Source organism: Callithrix jacchus, chromosome 1 (genome assembly GCF_049354715.1).
Source record: "Callithrix jacchus isolate 240 chromosome 1, calJac240_pri, whole genome shotgun sequence".
NCBI lineage: Eukaryota > Metazoa > Chordata > Mammalia > Primates > Cebidae > Callithrix > Callithrix jacchus.
Genome location: NC_133502.1, coordinates 108,963,355 through 108,986,429, shown reverse-complemented (window position 1 = coordinate 108,986,429; position 23,075 = coordinate 108,963,355). Strand labels below are relative to the sequence as shown.

General features: G+C 38.7%; 1 long non-coding RNA gene across 2 annotated transcripts in view; it reads left to right on the top strand.

Moving 5' to 3' along the window:
• LOC128932096 (uncharacterized) overlaps window positions 1-21,435 on the top strand; it is a 39,978-nt gene extending 18,543 nt beyond the window's left edge. For both annotated transcript variants that reach the window (XR_013533658.1, XR_013533649.1), the window contains 3 exons: window positions 5,294-5,622; window positions 15,296-15,385; window positions 19,059-21,435. This is a non-coding gene — a long non-coding RNA (uncharacterized LOC128932096). The remainder of the gene's footprint in view (window positions 1-5,293; window positions 5,623-15,295; window positions 15,386-19,058) is intronic.
• The last annotated feature ends 1,640 nt before the right edge of the window (window positions 21,436-23,075 follow it).

Here is a 23,075-nt window from a genome sequence, read left to right as displayed (position 1 = left end):
TGCTGCCAGGAGATGAATAAGAATGATGAATGAGAATCATATAGCAAGTGAGAGCCCTTCACATGGTCTGAATCATTGGGCTCAAGGAGAGTGTACATGGCTGCAGTCACATCCATTTACCTGTCAATAGATTTCAGTGGAATCCCTCTCCTCCCAAATTCTCACTAAGGAATGTAGTCATTCATCAGATTACATTAGTTTGGAAGCTCCTTATACCCATTCTATTCCATTTAGAAGCTCATTATATCCATTCTATCCCAAACCACCCACAGGTCTTCTGCCTTTAATGAATATGTATTCAGTGGGGATTCAGTAGGTCATGCAGGATTAGGTGAAAGAGGAGTGGCAACGGGAGAACCCAAGAACCCAAGTGGATGGAGAGGCTACAGTTAGAAGACCTCTTCCACATCTGCTTTTCACTTTTTAATATGCATAGAAGTCAAGTGAAGATCTTTAGAAATGTAGATTCTGATGGATTAGATGAAGGGATGGGACAACAATCTGTATTTTCATCAAGTTTCCAGGTCATGTCAGTGCTGCCAGTCATGGACTGCACTTTGAGTTGCCAGGTCATGGAGACCACATGTCTACTATAATCTCTTACCAAGCCTGAAATCTACATTGCAGCAACCCTAATGCATTGTTAGAAGCCTCTGCTGGAAGACCTCTGTTGTGCCTCACCTCCTCCTACTTTGTGGAGTGAGTCTCATTGTTGGAGTGAGTCTTATTCTTGTCCCTGGATGCTCCTAGGCAATTTCTGTGCATTGGTTCTTGTTCTGTTTTTAGAACTGCTAAGAATAAAGCTAGTATCGCTTTCTCTTGATGGTCATTTGGAAATCTGAAGAAAATGTTTATATTCCCCTTAACCCTTCTTTTCAGTGGATTAAATCTACTCATCAACTTAGCTGTTAATTGCAGAATTCCCTGAATTTCCCAGGAATCATGTCCCTTAAGTGCCCCTCTTCTAACTGAGCACAATGTTCCAAGCTTTCTCAAAACATGAAAGAATAAAATGGGCCTGTTACTTATCTAGCTGTTGATTCCCTACTTCTGCCAGAGAATCTTTATTTTTTTGAGACAGAGTTTCGCTCTTGTTACCCAGGCTGGAGTGCAATGGCGCGATCTCAGCTCACCGCAACCACCACCTCCTGGGTTCAGGCAATTCTCATGCCTCAGCCTCCTGAGCAGCTGGGATTACAGGCACGCGCTACCATGCCCAGCTGATTTTTTGTATTTTTAGTAGAGACAGGGTTTCACCATGTTGACCAGGATGGTCTCGATCTCTTGACCTCATGATCCACCCGCCTTGGCCTCCCAAAGTGCTGGGATTACAGGCTGCATCTTGGTTGTTTGGTAGCTGCATTAGACCTCAGATTCAGAATGAACTTGGTTGATAAGAAAAAGCCCAGTTTCTTCCTCACTGGTTGCTATGGACCCATCTAGCACTTGTGAAGATGATTTTTTTGAAAGAAGCTGTGCTTTTCTTTATTATGAAATAGTTAGAAGTTTGGAAATTATAAACAAGCAAAATTACCATTCTTAATATGTTGAAATATAAAAATCAAAATTTTTTTGAGATGGAGTTTTGCTCTTGTTGCTTAGGCTGGAGTGCAATGGTGCAATCTCAGCTCACTGCAAACTCTGCCTCCCGGGTTCAAGCAATTCTCCTACCTCAGCCTCCCGATAGCTGGGACTACAAATGCCCAGCTAATTTTTTGTACCTTTAGCAGAGACAGGGTTTCACCATGTTGACCGGGTTGATCTCGATCTCTTGACCTCGTGATCCACCCACCTCAGCCTCCCAAAGTGCTGGGATTACAGGCATAAGCCACTGTGCCTGGCCCAACTTTTCCCATGCATAGAGATGATTGATTACATTGATTATTGATTACATTTTACAAGGGCTTAGAGCAATCTTTTGTGAGCATGTTTCAAACAACATCATTTTTATTAGCTAGATAATATTTAATAACATTGAAATTTTTTGCAATTTATTCAACCAGTTTCCTATTACTGGACATTCACGTTGTCTCTGACTTTTTTTGTCATTAATCAATGCATTTGTAAACACCCAGGTACCTAAATTTTATATACATTTTTGAAAATGGTAGATTCCCGTAAGTGAAATTACTGTGTTAGAAGAGGGATAGTTAAAGTTTTTGAGCTTATTAGTATAATCTGTCATATTGTTCCTTAGGTATGTTTAATAATAGAATACATTATCACTAACAGTAATTTAACAGTACCAATTTCTCTGCACCCACATTCATTAAAAACGCCTTTGACACTTTGATGAACAAAAACAAATGGAGTTCCATTGTTTCGTTTTGCGGTTTAATAACTAGTAAGGTTGAACGTTTTAAAATTTGTCTATTACCATTTAAATTTTTTTTCTTTGAGGGAATAAACTTTTCTATTAGAACATTTTTATTTTTCTTAATGATTTATTCACATTAGTTATTTAAGTGCAAAGGCTATTACTCCCAAATAATTTTCCCATTGCTTTTTAGTTTTGTATTTTATATAACTGAAATGTGTTCTGGATTGTGTCTCCTATCAGATTATTCTTTTTCAAACATTGTTTTATTTTTAATTTTTGTGAGTATATAGTAGGTGTATATGTTTATGAGGAACATGAAATATTTTGATAAGTGTGTTATTATCACATCATGGAAGATTGGGTATCCATCCCCTCAAGCATTTATCCTTTGCATTACAAAAACAATCCAGTTATACTCTAAGTTATTTTAAAATGTACAATTACATTATTACTGACTACAGTCCCCCGTTGTGCTATCACATACTAGGTTTGGTTCACTTTTTCTAACTACATTTTGTTGTACCCGTAACCGTGCCCACCTTTCCCTAGCTCCACCTGGACCACTGCTTCCTCATCTGTGGTAACCATCCTTCTATTCTCTATCTCCATGAGTTCAGTTGCTTTGATTTTGAGATTCCAGTATTAGATTATTCTTGATTTTAGAAAAGTTATATATTTTTGTGTAATAAATTGGTACAAAGTACTTGCACTTTCTGCCGTAATGGGAAAAACACAAAAGTAATTGCGGTTTCTGCCATAGCGGTAAAATCGCAATTACTTTTGCACCAACCTATTATCCTACTATGTATTACCTAATTGGTGAGCTTGCTAAGCATTCACATTCATGTGAATAGTTTTTAAATCCAATATTTGAATCCCATCTTTGTTTCTTGTCTTGTTGCATTAGTTAGCAATTCCAGAGCAAAGCTAAATAGCAATGGTTATAATGGGCATCTTGATCTGTTCCCGAGTTTAATAGGAATATCTTAGGGTTTTATTATTAAGCATTAATGATACTGGTTTTTTTTTTTTTTTTTTTTGGTTTAAGATAGATCTCGAACCAAACACATATTTGTTAAAGAAATGTCCATTTATTCTGTATTTTCACAGTTTAAAAAATCAACTTTAGAGGCTGAATTTTATTTAAAAATCTTTCATAATCTGCTTATGTGAAAGTGGTGTTTCTCTGTCTCTTTCTGTCTCTCAACAATTTTAAACTTAGAGGAAAGCTGTAAATACAATACCAAAAAAACTTGTTTTTTCTGAACAACTTGACAGTATATTCTAAGATTTCATACAGATTAGAAGTAGATTAGTGTTGCCTAGAGATTAGCGTCTGCTGGGAGAGGAAATAGAGAGTGACTGCCATTGGGTATGGGGATTCTTTCTGGAGTGATGAAAATATTTTAGAATTAGATGGCATGCACATTTCTGTGAATATACCAATAAATTTTAAATTGTATACTTTGAAAGGGTGAATTTTCTGAGATGTAAATTTGATTTCAATAAATCTGTTATTCAAAACTAAGAATTATTTACTGCATTTAGTTTTCATGTCTGTCTCCTTCAACATGAAGCAACTGTTCATCTTTTTCTTAACTTTATCCACCCTGACACTTTTGAAAATCACATGCTCGTTCTTTTATAAATGGTTCTTTAATTTCAGTTTGTCTAATGATTCCTGATTATTAGATTCAAGTTATGCATTTTGGCCCAAATATCACAGGATGGATACAGTATTCTTCTCATTGTATCTTATCAAGTGGTATATAATTTTGATTTATCCCATTACTGGCAATGTTCAATTTGCTTGCTTGATTAAGATGTTATCTGTCAGGTTTCTCTCCCATAAAGTTATTTTTTCCGTTTTGAAATAATTTTGTTTTGTGGAAAGTTACTTTGAGATTATATAAATGTCCCACTTTTCTTCAAACCTTTGTTTATTTATGTAAGTATGAAATCATACTGACATAATTTGCCACGTTACAATCCATTATTGAAACTATCTGTTTCAGTGTTCAAATTATCCTAGATTTGCCCAGTGGGAGCAACTGCTAACTGGTTTCTGTGTCCTTGTGGTATGTCCCCTTCATTCTTTGAGAATTTCCTTATTTTCTGGAAAGAAGATGCTCTTCCAGGTTCATGTTGTACTCTACCTACTCCAGCCCTAGAATCAGCTATTTTTTCTAAAGAGCCCTGGTCTTTTCAATGGAGATGATATTTAGAAACCACAATTTAACATCTAAGGTTTGTTCACTGTTCTTTGGATGTCATTGCTTCCGGGCCCCTCATACTGCACTGAGCTAAGGAATAGATGTATGTTTATGTGAACACGCACACACACTTACTTGTAGGTGATTTTCTATATTATATATGTAACCACCTATCCATTATCTATCCATCATCCTTTAGTATATTTATGGATGAATTAACATTGATACTTTTACTCTAATATAACTCTATGTGTTTATATTAGTTTTCTCTGTTCCCATATTTGCAACTCTTCTCTGAGAGTAAGAAACCCAACTTCTATTATCTGTTATCTAATTTCCATTATCTAAAAGATAGGTACTTATGTGATCAAAGCCTTATACAAAACCAATTTTCTGTTGGTTTTGTAATAGAAACCAGTGTCCTCTACCCTGCACATGCCCTTCTGATTCCCCTCATGTTCCAACATGCCCCTTTTCCCCACCAACTCTTTCTTGGAGCTAACTAATGGCTTTTGGGCTGAGTGGTTCACAAAGGGAAGAGGGGTGGGAAGAGAAAGGTGTTTTTCTGTTTTCCCTTATAATTTAGTGAATTATACTAATAGGTTTCTCTAACATTGACTCACCCTTGGATTTTGTAATGTGCTATGCTTTGATTTTTCTATTCTTTTATTTAAGATGTCTTGATAATTATTTTTGCTGACCTGAAAAAGATTTGGAATGCTAGAAAATTTTTTAATTTCATTCTCTTTGAATTCTACAGAAAGAATACAAGGCTTCTCTTGACTGCTTCACATTTTTCCAGTGCCTTTGCTTTTGGAAATGCCACCAGAATGAAAGCTGCATTATCTGTGGCAGAAATTATTGATACATCTCAGAAGCAAGGAATCATGGAGTATCTATTTTCTAGCAGTGATGTATACTTCTTGCAAAAGCCACATAATTATTTATAATACACTAATGAGTTTTTTCACAGAAAGAGAAAAGAGATTTCTAACATTTCCTGGGATTTTTTTAAAAAAAAAAAAGGCAGATTCAAGATGGCGCGGTAAGAACAACTCAGGATCGCAGCTCTCAGTGAATGCGCAGAGGGTGAGTCAAAGCCACATTTCCAGATGGATCTTTGTTGCCCACAGAACAGGGAAATTCCCAGGTGTAGGAGAGACACAGGACACAATCGCAGCCGTTTTGGCTGTTGCGGCCGCTTCAGACGGCGCCATAGCCCAGTGGCACTCCGCAACACTCTGCACAAATCACACTGGTCCGGGTGCCCTGCTAAACCGGCAATCTGAGATTTGGGAGGGCAGATTAGCATATCCATCTGATTAAATGGGACTTGGATGGTGAGCCAGACCAGGAGATTCCTGGGAAGTGGTGTTTGAGCCAGCGCAGTAGCTTGCTGCACGGGAAATCACACAGATCCTGGTGCCCTAACAGCAGGCGACTGAAACACCTGGGAGAGAGCCATCCATTCAACTTAAAAAAAAAAAAAGAAAGGCGCTCTCAGGCAGGGAGCCAGGCGAGCAGGCTCGGTGGGTTTCACCCCCACAGGGACAAACAAAATGGCAATTTGAAACACTCTGGGTGGAGAGTTTCACTGCGGGCACAGCTGAACCCAGGACGGTGCAGCTCGGTGGGGGAGGGGCGTCCACCATTACTGAGGCAATCCACCCCTACTGAGGTACACTCCCATTGCTGATGCAGCCTGCCGTTGCAGAGGCAACCCGCCATAACAGAGAGACTCCGCCGCAGGGCAGAGCCCGTGGCAGCAGGGCAGAGCCCGCGGCTGCAGGACAGAGCCTTCAGCAACAGGGCAGACCCCACATCAGCAGGGCGGATCCTCGGCAGGCAAATATGACTAGACTGCATCCTAGCTGGGCAGGATAGTGCAATGGACACTCATAAAGAAAGCCCCAACTCCCTGAGACAGAGCATCTGAGGACAAAAAAGGGGTTTTAAGAGTTCTGCTGCAGCAGACATAAACGTAGCAGCCTAACAGCCCTGAATGAACAACGGAGCTCACAGCTCAGCACTTGAGCTCCTATAAAGTACAGACCATCTCCTCAAGCAGCTCCCTGACCCCTGTATATCCAGAGTCACCTCAAAATGGACTGATATTAGGCAGGCATTATTCTGGGACAAAGATAACAGAAGAAGAAACTGGTAGCAACCCTCACTGTTCTGCAGCTGCTACAGGTGTACCCCAGACAAGCAGGGCCTGGAGTGGACCTCAGCAGTCCTGCAGCGGAGGGGCTAGACTGGTAGAAGGAAAACCAAGTAACAGAAATACCTCATCATCAACAATCTGGGCGTCCACTCAGAGACCCAATCGAAAAGTCAGCAACTACTCAGACGACAGGTGGATAAATCCACAAACATGGGAAGAAACCTGTGCAAAAAGGAGGAAAACACCTGAAACCAGAACAACTCGCCTCCTACAAAGGACCAAAACTCCTCACAAGCAAGGGAACAAAGCTGGACAGAGAATGATTGTGACGAAATGGCGGAATCAGACTTCAGAAGGTGGGTAATGAAAAACTTCTGTGAGCTAAAAGAACATGTTCTAAATCAATGCAAAGAAATTAAGAACCTTGAAAAAAGATTTGAAAAAAGATTTGAGGAAATGATAACAAGAATGGATAACTTAGAGAGGAATATGAATGAATTGAAACAGCTGAAAAACACAAAACGAGAATTTCACGAAGCATGCACAAGTTTCAACAGCCAAATTGACCAAGCAGAAGAAAGAATATCAGAAGTTGAAGATCAACTCAATGAAATAAAACGAGAAACCAAGATTAGAGAAAAAAAATGCAAAAAGGAATGAACAAATTCTCCAAGAAATGTGGGACTATGTGAAGAGACCTAACCTACATTTGATAGGTGTACCAGAAGGGGACGAAGAGAACGAATTCAAGCTGGAAAATACTCCTCAGGATATTATCCAGGAAAATTTCCCCAACCTAGCAAGGCAGGCCAACACTCAAATCCAGGAAATACAGAGAACACCACAAAGATACTCTGCAAGAAGAGCAACCCCAAGGCACATAATCGTCAGATTCACCAAGATTGAAATGAAGGAGAAAATACTAAGGGCAGCCAGAGAGAAAGCTCAGGTCACCCACAAAGGGAAGCCCATCAGACTCACAGCAGATCTCTTGGCAGAAACTCTACAAGCAAGAAGAGAGTGGGGGCCAATATTCAACATCCTTAAAGAAAAGAACTTTCAACCCAGAATTACATATCCAGCCAAACTGAGCTTCATAAGTGAAGGAAAAATAAAATCCTTTGCTAACAAGCAAGTACTCAGAGATTTTGTCACCACCAGGCCTGCTCTATAATAGCTCCTGAAAGAGGCACTGCACATAGAAAGGAACAACCAGTACCAGTCATTCCAAAAACACACTAAATGCTAAAGGGCATCAACAAAATGAAGAATCTTCATCAACTAACGGGAAAAACAGCCAGCTAGCATCAAAATGGCAGTATTGAATTCACACAAAACAATATTAACCCTAAATGTAAATGGGCTAAATGCACCAATCAAAAGACACAGACTGGCAAATTGGATAAAAAACCAAAACCCATAAGTGTGCTGTATCCAGGAAACCCATCTCACATGCAAGGATACACAAAGGCTCAAAATAAAGGGATGGAGGAAGATTTACCAAGCAAATGGAGAGCAAAAAAAAGCAGGAGTTGCAATTCTCATCTCTGATAAAACAGACTCTAAAGCAACAAAGATCAAAAGAGACAAAGAAGGTCATTACATAATGGTCAAAGGATTGATACAACAAGAAGAGCTAATGATTCTAAATATGGACCCAATACAGGAGCATCCAGATATATAAGGCAAGTTCTTAATGACTTACAAAGAGACTTAGACTCCCGCACAATAATAGTGGGAGACTTTAACACTCCACTGTCAATATTAGACAGATCAACCAGACAGAAAATCAACAAGGATATCCAGGGCTTGAACTCAGACCTGGAACAAGCAAACCTGATAGACATTTACAGAACTCTCCACCCCAAATCCACAGAATATACATTCTTCTCAGCACCACATCACACCTACTCTAAAATTGACCACATAATTGGAAGTAAAGCACTCCTCAGCAAATGCAAAACAATGGAAATCATAACAAACAGTCTTTCAGACCATAGTGCAATCAAGTTAGAACTCAGAATTCAGAAACCAACCCAGAACCGCACAGCTTCATGGAAGCTGAACAACTGGCTCTTGAATGTTGACTGGATAAACAATGAAATGAAGGCAGAAATAAAGAAGTTCTTCGAAACCAACGAGAACGAAGACACAACATACCAGAATCTCTGGAACACATTTAAAGCAGTCTCTAGAGGAAAATATAGCAATAAGTGCCCATATGAGAAGAGTGGAGAGATCCAGAATTGACACCCTATCATCAAAATTGAAAGAGCTAGAGGAGCAAGATAAAAAAAAAACTCAAAACCTAGCAGAAGACAAGAAATAACTAAGATCAGAGCAGAACTGAAGGAGACAGAGACACGAAAATCCCTTCACAAAATCAGTAAATCCAAGAGCTGGTTTTTTGAAAAGATCAACAAAATAGACAGACCACTAGCCAGACTGATAAAAAAGAAAAGAGAGAACAACCAAATAGATGCAATAAAAAACGATAAAGGGGAAATCACCACAGATTCCACAGAAATTCAAACCATCATCAGAGAATATTACAAACAACTCTATGCACATAAACTAGTAAACCTGGAAGAAATGGATAAATTCCTGGACACCTGTGTCCTCCCAAGCCTAAACCAGGAGGAAGCTGAAACTATGAATAGACTAATAACAAGGTCTGAAGTCGAGGCAGCAATTAAGAGCCTACAACACAAAAAAAGCCCAGGTCCAGATGGGTTCACAGCCGAATTCTACCAGACACACAAAGAGGAGCTGGTACCATTCCTTCTGAAACTATTCCAAAGAATCCAAAAAGAGGGAATCCTTCCCAAATCATTTTATGAGACCAACATCATCCTGTTGCCAAAACCCGGCAGAGACCCAACAAGAAAAGAGAACTTCAGGCCAATATCCATGATGAACATAGATGCAAAAATCTTCAATAAAATATTGGCAAGCCGATTGCAACAGCACACCAAAAACTTATCCATCATGATCAAGTAGGATTCATCCCGGGGATGCAAGGCTCATTCAACATACGCAAGTCTATAAACGTAATTCACCACATAAACAGAACCAAAAACAAAAACCACATGATTATCTCAATTGACGCAGAGAAGGCATTTGACAAAATACAACAGCCCTTTATGCTAAAAACCCTCAATAAACTCGGTATTGGTGGAATGTATCCCAAAGTAATAAAAGCTATTTATGACAAACCAACAGCCAATATCATACTGAATGGGCAAAAACTGGAAGCATTCCCTTTGAAATCCGGCACTAGACAAGGATGCCCTCTTTTACCACTCCTATTCAATATAGTATCGGAAGTTCTAGCCAGAGCAATCAGGGAAGAAAAAGAAATAAAGGGTATTCAAATAGGAAAGATGGAAGCCAAACTGTCACTATTTGCAGACGACATGATAGTATACCTAGAAGACCCCATCGCCTCAGCCCAAAAACTCCTGAAACTGATAAGCAACTTCAGCAAAGTCTCAGGATATAAAATCAATGTGCAAAAATCACAAGCATTCCTCTACACCAATAACAGACTTAAAGAAAGCCAAATCAAGAACGAACTGCCACTCACAATTGCTACAAAAAGAATAAAATACCTAGGAATGCAACTCACAAGGAATGTAAGGGAACTCTTCAAGGAAAACTACAAACCACTGCTCAATGAAATAAGAGAGAACACAAAGAGATGGAGAAACATTCCATGTTCATGGTTAGGAAGAATTAATATTGTGAAAATGGCCATACTGCCCAAAGTAATTTACAGACTCAATGCTATCCCCATCAAGCTACCATCGACTTTCTTCACAGAACTGGAAAAAACCACCATGAACTTCATATGGAACCAAAAGAGAGCCCGCATAGCCAAGTCAATTCTAAGCAAAAAGAACACAGCGGGGGGCATCACACTACCAGATTTTAAACTATACTACAAGGCTACAGTAATCAAAACAGCATGGTACTGATACCAAAACAGAGATATAGACCAATGGAACAGAACAGAGACATCAGAGGCAACACAACATATCTACAACCATACAATCTTTGATAAACCTGACAAAAACAAGTAATGGGGAAAGGATTCCATGTTTAACAAATGGTGTTGGGAAAACTGGCTAGTCATGTGCAGAAAGCAGAAACTGGACCCCTTCCTGACACCTTACACTAAAATTAACTCCAGACGGATTAAAGACTTAAACATAAGACCTGGCACCATAAAAACCCTAGAAGAAAATCTAGGCAAAACCATTCAGAACATAGGTGTAGACAAGGATTTCATGACCAAAACACCAAAACCATTAGCAACAAAAGCCAAAATAGACAAATGGGACCTAATCAAACTCCATAGCTTCTGCACGGCAAAAGAAACAGTCATTAGAGTGAATCGGCAACCAACAGAATGGGAAAAAATTTTTGCAGTCTACCCATCTGACAAAGGGCTGATATCCAGAATTTACAAACAACTCAAACAGATTTACAGGAAAAAAACAGACAAGCCCATTCAAAAATGGGCAAAGGATATGAACAGGTACTTTACAAAAGAACACATACATTAGGCCAACAAACATATGAACAAATGTTCATTATCACTGGTCATTAGAGAGATGCAAATCAAAACCACATTGAGATACCATCTCATACCAGTTAGAATGGCAATCATTAAAAAATCTGGAGTCAACAGATGCTGGAGAGGATGTGGAGAAATAGGAACACTTTTACATTGTTGGTGGGAGTGTAAACTAGTTCAACCATTGTGGAAGACAGTGTGGCGATTCCTCAAGGCCTTAGAAATAGAAATTCCATTTGACCCAGCAATCCCATTACTGGGTATATATCCAAAGGACTATAAATTGTTCTACTATAAGGATACATGCATACGAATGTTCATTGCAGCAATGTTTACATTAGCAAAGACCTGGAACCAACCCAAATGCCCATCGATGATAGACTGGATTGGGAAAATATGGCACATATACACCGTGGAATATTATGCAGCAATCAAAAATGGTGAGTTCGTGTCATTTGTAGGGACATGGATGAATCTGGAGAACATCATTCTCAGCAAACTGACACAAGAACAGAAAATGAAATACTGCATATTCTCACTCATAGGCGGGTGATGAAAAATGAGAACACATGGACACAGGGAAGGGAGTACCAAACACTGGGGTCTATTGGGGGAAGAGGGGAGGGACAGCGGCAGGGGGCGGAGCTGGGGAGGGATAGCCTGGGGAGAAATGCCAAATGTGGGTGAAGGGGAGGAAGGCAGCAAAATACACTGCCATGTTTGTACCTATGCAAATGTCTTGTATGTTCTGCACATGTACCCCAAAACCTAAAATGCAATAAAAAAAAAAAAAAAGGAAAAAGAATTCAACCAAATACCCATTTGTTAGCCCAGCATTGGAAGTCACCAGCCTTAAAGAATGATTGGAGAGAATAAAAGAGAGAGAGAGAAAAAAAAGAATGATTGGAGAATCAACCAGTACCAGTACTGCCAGCTTTCATCTCCTTCATATCCATCTGTACCCAGTAGAATTTCTTGGAGCCCAGAAAACGTTAATTGAAAAGATAAGTCTGCTTAGGAAAACAGCTGTATTTTAAGCAGATGTGGAATTTGGGGAGGAGCCATGTAGACATCTATAATTCTATACATCATGATTATTTTCAGTGACCTGAAACCTGGAGCAGATTCTAAGGGTTAAACAATGTCCATAGTATTACTCTTTAGGACTGTCTTGGTCCCCTACCCAATCACTGTCACACTGCCTTGGCTCTTATAGGCCTAAGTGCATGAGTTGCTTATTATTTGTCTGGGTTTTTGGTTAATTTTGGAGGCAACCATCTTGCGGGTATGATTTCCTTCCTTTATAAATGACAACACGTGGGTTGCTATGTTTTATGTTTCATTTTACATACTTTGTCCTCCATCGCCCACCAACCCTCTCACCATTTCTGTTTAAAGATATTATTCCTTATATATGTAGATTCTTCCAAAAGATTTACATGCCCATGTGTGCTCATGTGCACATACATACACACGTGTACTCACAATACATTTAGGCTTCCGAATATATTCTTTTGTTTTCTTGACTCAATTATTCCATTTATTGACTCAATTATTCCAAGAATCCTGGAAAAACAGAGGGGTGAGGGAGAAAGGATGATTGTGGTTATAAGGTTTAAATGTATTATAGCATTATCAGTTGACCATTGAGGAACTGTGCTCTCAGTGAATTACATGTTTCAACTATGTCATTGGCTCTGGAGACTCAGACAGAGAGTAGTTATCCAGCTAAAGAAAGGTCTGAAAACAAACAAGAAATAGGAGTTGCATTTTGGAAGTATTCTCATTCATAAAACTGAGAGATCACATTCATTGCAAAAGGGCATCCACTGGAATGCTGGCTGAGCTTATGATTAGAGCATTCATTCATTTATTTAACAGATATTTAGAGTTTTTTATGTAGTGGGCACTGTCCTAGGTGCTAGAGATACGTTAATAAGCAAAGGCAAGCATGGTTCTTGCTGGTAAATAACAACTGGCTTTACAAAAACAAAAACTATGATTTTTAGTATTTGTTCATTTCTATGATGTAAATGCCCCCACTACAGCCAATTTCAAGCTACCAATGTTCTACAGTGTAGGAAGATATGGATACATTAGGCAAATCTGAGCCAGCATGAGCTGGCTTCAGTACACTTCGGGTCTTTGCTGTCCAAAAGCTTATAGTAAAATTGCGAAGACATACATTTAAAATATTACTTGAATAAAAGTGCAACTTCGAACCATGACAGGGCTGTCAAGAAGGGGAATGTGGCATTGGTAGCCTGCAATAAATGAATATAAACTATTTTGTGAAATTATTGGAAGTATTCACTGGGAAACTGATAGTTAAGTTGAGAGCTGAAGGTGCAAAAGATTTCCTCCTTGAGGAAAGGAGGAGCGTTTCAGATAGAAGTTTTAGCTCATGCAAAGGCTCTGTGGTGGGAGAAAACTTGGTATATTTGAAGAAAACAAAAGAAGGCTTTGTGATTGAACCATGAGAGGAAATGGGGCATGTGCTGAGTTGGAAGTGGTAGGCATGAACCATACTTGACTTATAAGCTTTGAGAAAAATGTGGATCTTTATCCTAAAAGCAGAGGTTATCTATTGAAGAGTTTTAAGCCTGGGATTAAAATGATGAAATTGCATTTTGAAAATATCACTCTAGCTACAGCACAGAGGAAAGTTTGGAATTGACCTTGATGGAGAACTGGGAGATGATGAGTAGTCTGTTGCAGCAGTCTATGTAGGAGATGCTCGTAAACTGGCCTAGGGTCTGGCAATAAAAATCGAAGGAAGGGGAAAGATTTCAGAGATATTTATGACTCTAAATTAAGATGAGTTAATAAGGGTTAGTGTCCAATAATATGTTGCCAAGTCTTTCTGACTTTGCACAACTGGCTGGGTAGTGATGCCAGAGAGAACGTTTGGGAACACCATTGTGTGTGTAAACGCATATGTGCACATGTAGGGGAAAAGCCGAAGTTTTGGGCATAAGAGTTCGAATAATCTTTGAGGCATCTAAGTAGATGTGTCAAACATGTTAGATATATAGTACTAGAACTCAAAGTGGAGGTCTGGCCTAGAGTCTATATTTTGGAGTAATTTTCATGTGAAAGAAAATTGAAGAATTATGTGTCTTTAACCCTGCTCTTCAGGCAGCAGACATCTTTTCAGCACATATCAGATGGCTTAAACTTTCTTTTCTGGGATTCTTTTTCATTTGTATAACAGATAGTAATGCATCTTGGCAACTCAATAAGATTTGGGGAATACTGAGTTTATTTTCTGAGTTATTTTTCTCTAAAGATTTGTATTCACTTAATAGGCAGTATATTAAGTAGAATAGTGTGCACAAACTGTTTAGCATAGTGCCTGGCCTGTAGTCAGAACTCAGACAATGGTAATTGTCATTAGCATCTTCTTCTTTTCTTGATATCTGGATTACAATTACTTAATTTTCATTATCAATAGGATTGCTTTATCAATGTATCAAAAAGAAACTCATGATATTTAGGGGAAAATGTCTAACATATATACTTGAGGGTGTGTCGTGCATGCGTGCGTGTGTGTGTGTGTGTGTGTGTGTGGAGAGAAGGCTTGGAAAGGATACATACTAAATTTGAGGAAATGACCTCTGAAAGATGTAGAATTGAAGGGGAGTTAGGCAACAAACAGGGTTTTTTTTAGCTAAAAATTTATAAAATTTGAATTTTTGTGAGTATGCATTCCTTTTATAACTTTTTTGCAAATGAATTCACATTGTACAAGTTGAATAAACATAGCTCTCACATGATGCGCCAGGAGTGACCAAACACAGTGGATACAAGGCAGTTCTGAGAGGCAGGTACTGCCACGTGTGAATGATTGCAGATAGAATCACTGTGAAATGATTGTTGGATTGTTTCCTGGTAAAGAGTAACTTAAATGGTTGACAGAAGATAAAACAGAATCAAGACACTTGATATGTATCTCAGTTGCTATGTAACAAGCCACCCAATGCAGTAATTGAAAACAATAATATTTCTTTTGCTCACAGGTTTGCAGTTTGCCTAGGGGCACAGTGGGGACATTTTGTCTCTGCTCTATTTGACATCAGATGAAGATGAAATGACCAGAAGGCTAAAGGGTGAAAACATCTTCGGGGCCACTTGTTCATGTGTCTGGTGGTTGGTGTGGGCATGTGGTTGTGGCTCTAGAACATCTACATGTGACCCTTCCAAGTGGCTGTTTGTCTGTATCATAATATGGTGGCTAAGGTCCAAAGGCAGGTATCCCAAGAGAGCCCAGTGGAAGCTGTATCAACTTTATATTTTATTTTTACTTCTTTTTTTTATTTTTATTTTTGGAGACAGAGTCTGGCTCTGTCACCAAGGCTGGAGTGCAGTGCACGATCTCGGCTTATTGCAACCTCCACTGCCTGGGTGCAAGCAATTCTGCCTCAGCCTCCAGAGTACCTGAGATGACAGGTACATACGACCATGCCAGGATAATATTTTGTGCTTTAGTAGAGACAGGGTTTTACCACATTGCTCCGGCTGATATCAAACTCCTGAGCTCAGACAATCCACCCTCCTTGGCCTCCCAAAGTGCTAGAATTAGAGGTGTGAGCCACTGCACCCTGCCTACTTATCTCTTTAGGGACAATTACTCACTGTGTTGCTCAGGCCAGCCTCAAATTCCTGAGCTCAAGTGATCCTTCTGCCTTAGCCTCCCCAGGAGCTGGGACAAGAAGTACATGCCACCATGCTTGGGTTAGCATCAACTTTTATGATCTCTTCTTGGAAATTACGCTGCATCATTTCCTCCACATTCTCTCAGTAAAGGTAGTCACAATGCATCACCCAGATTCAAGGAGAGAAGAAACAGATTCTACTTCTTGATGAACAAGTAACAAGTTCTGCAAGAGCATGTAGAATCAGAAATATTAATGTGACCATTTTTGGAAAATGCAAATAGCCAAAATAAGTCCTCCTTTCCAGTGTTATCTGTGCCACAAATTTGCAGTGCAAATATGGAAAATTATCCAGATTCTCTCAGTTGCCACAGCTGAATGTGAGAATTGCAACTCTACTCCAAAACCACCTTCACGCATTGTGAGAGCTGTATTTTTACATAGTAAGCCAAATAATTTTAGTGATGGAGTACTATCTTTCTCTTGCCTAGCACAGCTATGATTTTTAAATTAATTTCCCAGTGCACTGTCAAATCTATTTTAACCTAAAAGGCAAATTGACACATTCCAGGCATGGTGTGTGACCCAGGAAGCTTGGTCTGACCCAGTAAGCCATAGGTTTGTATTATTATTATTATTTTTTTTTTCCTAAGCTTACTCTTCAAAGGCGAACAAAGATAAAGCACAGAAAGGAAACTCATGAAAATGAATGTTTGCAATGGAATTTCAAATTGTTCTCTTAAATGCACATTAGTGTCCTTCCTGTGTACCAGCTATACTTTGTACAGGTTGTGTGGAACTTACTGTGTTGTCTGAAAGTCGGATTCATTTCTCATATTATTTATTTATTAGAATTTGAGTCAACTCATTCATCTGTATCCCCGATGTCTTTGGTTCCAACGAGGGCATGTGTGCTAGACCATTATTAACAGGAGACTAATCACCCTGTATTTACTGATTAACCATAGAGTAGTGCTTAGAGACTGTCAGAAAACAGCCAGTTAATGGAGTCCACTAGATTAGAATTTCCTTTATGTTGTAGTGTGAATTGTTAGCCCAAGATGAGCTGTAAATTACATTGGCAGGGTTTCTACTTTTTAAGAACACTATTATGGTAAATTTTTATTTCTTTGGACATGCACATGTTTTTTCCTGTTTGCCTTAAGAAGTTAAGGTCATTATGTAGCATAAATATAAAAAATTAAGCTCTTTTGATATTGACATGTAAAACAAAACAAAATGAAAAACTCCTACTTTAATACTGTCTTTTAACATGAGAAAAACAGGTTTTATACATGATTAGATTAATCAGTTAAATTGAATTTTAACAAAGTTTTGCCCCCAAATGTTTTCTTGTTTTTTCTTTGTTTGTTTTCTTATTTAGACTGAAGACAAACATGAAACATTTATCTTAAGATAAGTCCACTTTTTATTCTTCAGAAATTTGTCAGACTTGAAACTTTTAGCTGCCCTTCTCCCATAATTATGATGCCAAAATAGCAAAGTGAATGAACCAGCAGTCTGTGTCTTCCCTGATATTAACAACAAATATGGAATCCAAATATTGTGTGCCTGAATGTGTATATTTATTTATACTTGTAATGTCCACACCTCAGACATTTATTATGAAAATAGTCAGTTAAGATAGTCAACCTAGCGGTTTGCCAGCTCACCTAGGGGAGCTTTTATAAAGTATGGATTCTCGAGCCCTACACCCTAAAAATGTTGTTCACAGGCTGAATATGTGACTTAGGAAATCTATATTCTTCAAATATAGAATATTATGCTTCTTAGTTATCAGTCCAGTGTGGGAACAACTGAACTAGAACATTTGCTAACCCTTGACATAATTTTGGTGGTGTAAGATATTCTGCATTGATAGAAATTTGTATATCCCAGGACAAAGTGATATTATGTTTGAATTTCTCTCCTTGTTACAGTTTACAATAGGGATGCAGGATAACACTATACTGTTATATATTGACTCACTTTATAGTAGAAGCACAGCTTTATCTTAAAAATAGGGAAAGGAATTCTAGTTCATAAATCTTCTCATTTCCCTCTTTAGTTTAGTGCATTTTGTTTTGTTTTGGTTTGTTTGTTTTTGAGATGGAGTCTCGCTCTGTCACCCAGGCTGGAGTGCAGTGGTGCAATCTCAGCTCACTACAATCTCCACCTCTGGGGTTCAATCGTCCTGCCTCAGCTTCCCAAGTAGCTTGGACTACAGGCGCCTGCTACCACACCTGGCTAATTTTTTGTACTCTTAGTAAAGATGAGATTTCGCTATGCTGGCCAGGCTGGTCTCAAACTCCTGACCTCATGATCCGTCTGCCTTGGCCTCCCAAAGTCCTGGGATTATAGGTGTGAGCCATTGCACCCAGCCTACTTCTGTGTTTTGACTAAAATATATTTTATATATAAATATGTTATATATAGTAATAATCGTGATTATTATTATCATTATTTGGTCATAATATTTCTTTTAGATTGCCAAAGTACCTCTCACTGAAACTCGTGGAATAAATAAACAACTACAAATATTTCATTATGGTTAGAGGCAATGAATGAGGCACACTTCACAAAATTGGAAATTGTAGTATGGAGCCACAAAAAATAAATAAGATTTCCACCAGTAGAGGAGTAGAGAAAAGATATTTTCAGGTAGGACACAGAAAAAACAAAGGCACAGGGCTTGAAGTTTCACAGTACATTCAGAGTTGGATAAGTAGCTCAGCATAGCCAGGCTCCAATATATATGGGAGCCATCATGGCTTGAAATATTCAATCTTCTTCGCAAACACCACATGATTATCTCAATAGATGCAGAGAAGGCCTTCAACAAAATTCAATAGCTTTTTATGCTAAAAACTCTCAATAAACTAGGTATCTGCAGAACATATCTCAAAATAATAAAAGCTATTTATGACAAACCCACAGTCAATATCATACTGAGTGGGCAAAAACTGGAATTATTCCCTTTGAAATCTGGCACTAGACAAGGATGCCCTCTCTCACCACTCCTATTCAATATAGTATTGGAAGTTCTGGCCAGAGCAATCAGGCAAGAATTGAAATAAAGGGTATTCAATTAGGAAAGGAGGAAGTCAAATTTTGTCTCTATTTGCAGATGACGTGATTGTATATTTAGAAGACCCCATCATCTCAGCCCAAAATCTCCTGAAACTGATAAGCAACTTCAGCAAAGTCTCAGGATGCAAAATCAATGTGCAGAAATCACAAGCATTCCTACACACCAATAACAGACTAAAAGGGAATCAAATCAAGAGCCAGCTGCCATTCACAATTGCTACAAAGAGAATAAAATACCTACAACTATAACTAACAAAGGAGGTAAAGGACCTCTTCAAGGAAAACTACAAACCACTGCTCAAAGAAATAAGAGAGTACACAGATTGAAAAACACTGCATGCTGATGGTTAGGAAGAATCAATGTTGTGAAAATGGCCATACTGCCCAAAGTAATTTATAGATTCAACACTATCCCCATCAAGCTACCTATGACCCTCTTCACAGAACTGGAAAAAACCACCTTAAACTTCATATGGAACCAAAAGAGAGCTCACCCAGCCAAGACAATCCTAAGCAAAAAGAACAAAGCTGGAGGCATCACGCTACCTGACTTCAAACTATCCTACAAGGCTACAGCAATCAAAACAGCATGGTACTGGTACCAAAAAAGAGATGCAGACCAATGGAACAGAACAGAGGCCTCGGAGGCAATGCCACACATCTACAACCATCTGATCTTTGACAAAGCTGACACAAACAAGCAATGGGAAAAGGATTCCCTGTTTAAGGAATACTGGCTATCCATGTGCAGAAAGCAGAAACTGGACCCCTTCCTGACACTTTACACTAAAATGAACTCCAGATGGATTAAAGACTTAAACATAAGACCTAACATCATGAAAACCCTAGAAGAAAACCTAAGCAAAACCATTCAGGACATAGGCATAGGCAAGAACTTTATGACTAAAACACCAAAAGCATTGGCAACAAAAGCCAAAATAGACAAATGGGATCTAATTAAATTCCAGAGCTTCTTCTGTACAGCAAAAGAAACAATCACTAGAGTGAACCAGCAACCAACAGAGTGGGAAAATATTTTTGCAATCTACCCATCTGTTAAAGGACTTATATCCAGAATTTGCAAAGAACTAAAACAGCTTTACAAGAAACAAACAAACCCATTCAAAAGCGGGTGAAGGATATGAACAGACACTTTACAAAAGAAGACATACATGAGGCCAACAAACATGAAAAAATGCTCATCATCACTGGTCATTAGAGAAATGCAAATCAAAACTACATTGAGATACCATCTCACACCACTTAGAATGGCGATCATTAAAAAAATCTGGAGACAACAGATGCTGGAGAGGATGCAGAGAAATAGGAACACCTTTACACTGTTGGTGGGAGTGTACATTAGTTCAACCATTGTGGAAGACAGTGTGGTGATTCCTCAAGGACCTAGAAATAGAAATTCCACTTGACCCAGCAATCCCATTACTGGGTATATATCCAAAGGATTATAAGTCTTTCTGTTATAAAGACACATACACATCAATGTTCATTGTGGCACTGTTTACAATAGCAAAGACCTGGAACCAACCAAATGCCCATCAATGATAGACTGGACAAGGAAAATGTGCACATATATACCATGGAATATTATGTAGCCATAAAAAACGATGAGTTCATGTCCTTTGTAGGGATATGGATGAATCTAGAAACCATCATTCTCAGCAAACTGACACAAGAACAGAAAATCAAACACCACATGTTCTCACTCATAGGCGGATGTTGAACAATGAGAACACACAGACACAGGGAAGGGAGCATCACACACTGGGGTCTGCTGAGGGGAAATGGGGAGGGACAGCTTGGGTTAGGGAGGTTGGGGAGGGATAACATGGGGATAAATGCCAGATATAGGTGATGGGAACATTGCCGTGTATGTACCTATGCAACAATCCTGCATGTTCTGCATAAGTACCCCAGAATCTAAAGCACAATTGCAATAAAAAATGAAATATATATATGTATATATACTGAAGATTTCTTTGTGTGTGTATGTATATACATATACATATATACATATATATATACAAAAGAAATATTCAGTATTCAATGACAGGAGTAAAGAATTCAGTCTTGATTCTAGGGCCAATTGTCTGGAGTGGCTTTTTGAAGAAATGTGTTAAGATAGATTCTGAGGCTGCATCTGGCTCTGCGGTTGATTAGGGCTTAGCCGTGGGCATAAGATTGGGCAGCAGAGTATCACTGCCATACATTTTGTAACCCTCCACTACACGATGTAAATTTTATATATGTATTCTTGATGTTAGTGATTTCTTTCACACCTTCTTTTAACTCGGTAATCAAATGTTTCTGTCCTGCTTTTGATTCTCATTGTGATATCTTGGATTGTATATTGAGATCTTTGAGGGATTCATGAAATGCTGAACCTTTCACAAGGCTGTTTTGCTATTGGCTGTTATTTCAATCCTGTTGGTAAGCACTGTGGCAGGACTCGGCTGGAAACTAGCAAAGTGGTAAAAACCAGGTGAAATACAATGCAGTGTTCACTTCTGCGTTTCTGAATCAGTGATCAAGTCAAAGGGATGACTGATTAATAGTTAATTTGATTTGCTGCATGTATGAATTTTCATTTGAAAGCTGATGGGGCACAGACATATTTTTCTCCAGAAGAAAAAGTGCTGAAGTAGAAATTAAACCCCACTTCAGCTTTTACCAAGAAAGCTCACACCGATTATTCAAGCATCCACATTATATATATATATATATGTATATGTATTGATTGGTCTGTTAACTTTTAAATTTATTAGTTTGGAAACAAATCTGAATACTCTATAAATGCTTTAAAGAAATTTTAAAATGCATTTTATCTCCTAAAAACATGCAATTATGTGAAACTTCCTTTTGTTGTTCCCACTATTTTTTAGTTATATCTAGAAATATCATCTGGACAAAATATGTAGGCACTTTATAAATATCATTTGATAATTTTCTGTTTAATTAGCATATTTTTTCAGTTTTAAGGCTTTCTTAGTGGGACATGTTAGCAGTCTGAAATCAGGATGTGTACATTGTAATTTCAGTGAACATTTCATTGAGTGTTTCCTGTCTGTTTCATCTCCCACTTCCTCACCTCCACCTCCCATCCTCACCCCCAGTACCAAAAGGCCATTATTGAATTTATGTTGCTTCTTGGGCATTTTAGAATTGATGATATGTGCAAAGTGCATGCTTAAATGATAGATGGCTCTCATTGACTTGGCAAAAATGAGGGAGTGAGAATATTGTCTGACCAAATAAGGCAGAACAAGAATTCCTTTGATTTCCAAACCATTGTCTCCCCCATCCTCTTTATTTTGAATGTGGCTCTGTGTATGCCTGACAAGTGTGAGTTTGAGAAGACTTCTGCACTGTCTAAAGGAGCAAAAAAACCGTATCAGGTACCTTAAAATTATCTCTAATATTTTAAAGTTATTTTAGTAAGCTGATGAGGTCAATTAGTTATTGGTACTAGAGGGAACACTTTTCCTTTTGCCTAGAGATTAGGTTAAAACTTAGAATCCTAAAATGTTAAATTAAAGGGGTTTTTTTTTTTTTTGACAGAGTCTGGCTCTGTCACCCAGGCTGGAGTACAGTGGCACGGTCTTTGCTCACTGCAACTTCCACCTCCTGCGTTCAAGCGATTTTCCTGTCTCAGCCTCCCAAGTAGCTGGTACTACAAGCACGTGCCACCATGCCCGGCTAATTTTTTTTGTTTTGTTTTGTTTTTTGTATTTTTAGTAGAGACAGTGTCTTCCCGTGTTAGCCAGGATGGTCTCCATCTCCTGACCTGGTGATTCACCAGCCTCAGCTTCCCAAAGTGCTGGGATTACAAGTGTGAGCCCCTGCACTCGGCCTAAAGAGAGAATTTTAAATGTTGTCCATCCAGGCAACGTTTTTGTTTTGTTTTGTTTTTTGAGATGGAGTTTCGCTCTTGTTACCCAGGCTGGAGTGCAATGGCGCGATCTCGGCTCACCCCAACCTCCGCCTCCTGGGTTCAGGCAATTCTCCTGCCTCAGCCTCCAGAGTAGCTGGGATTACA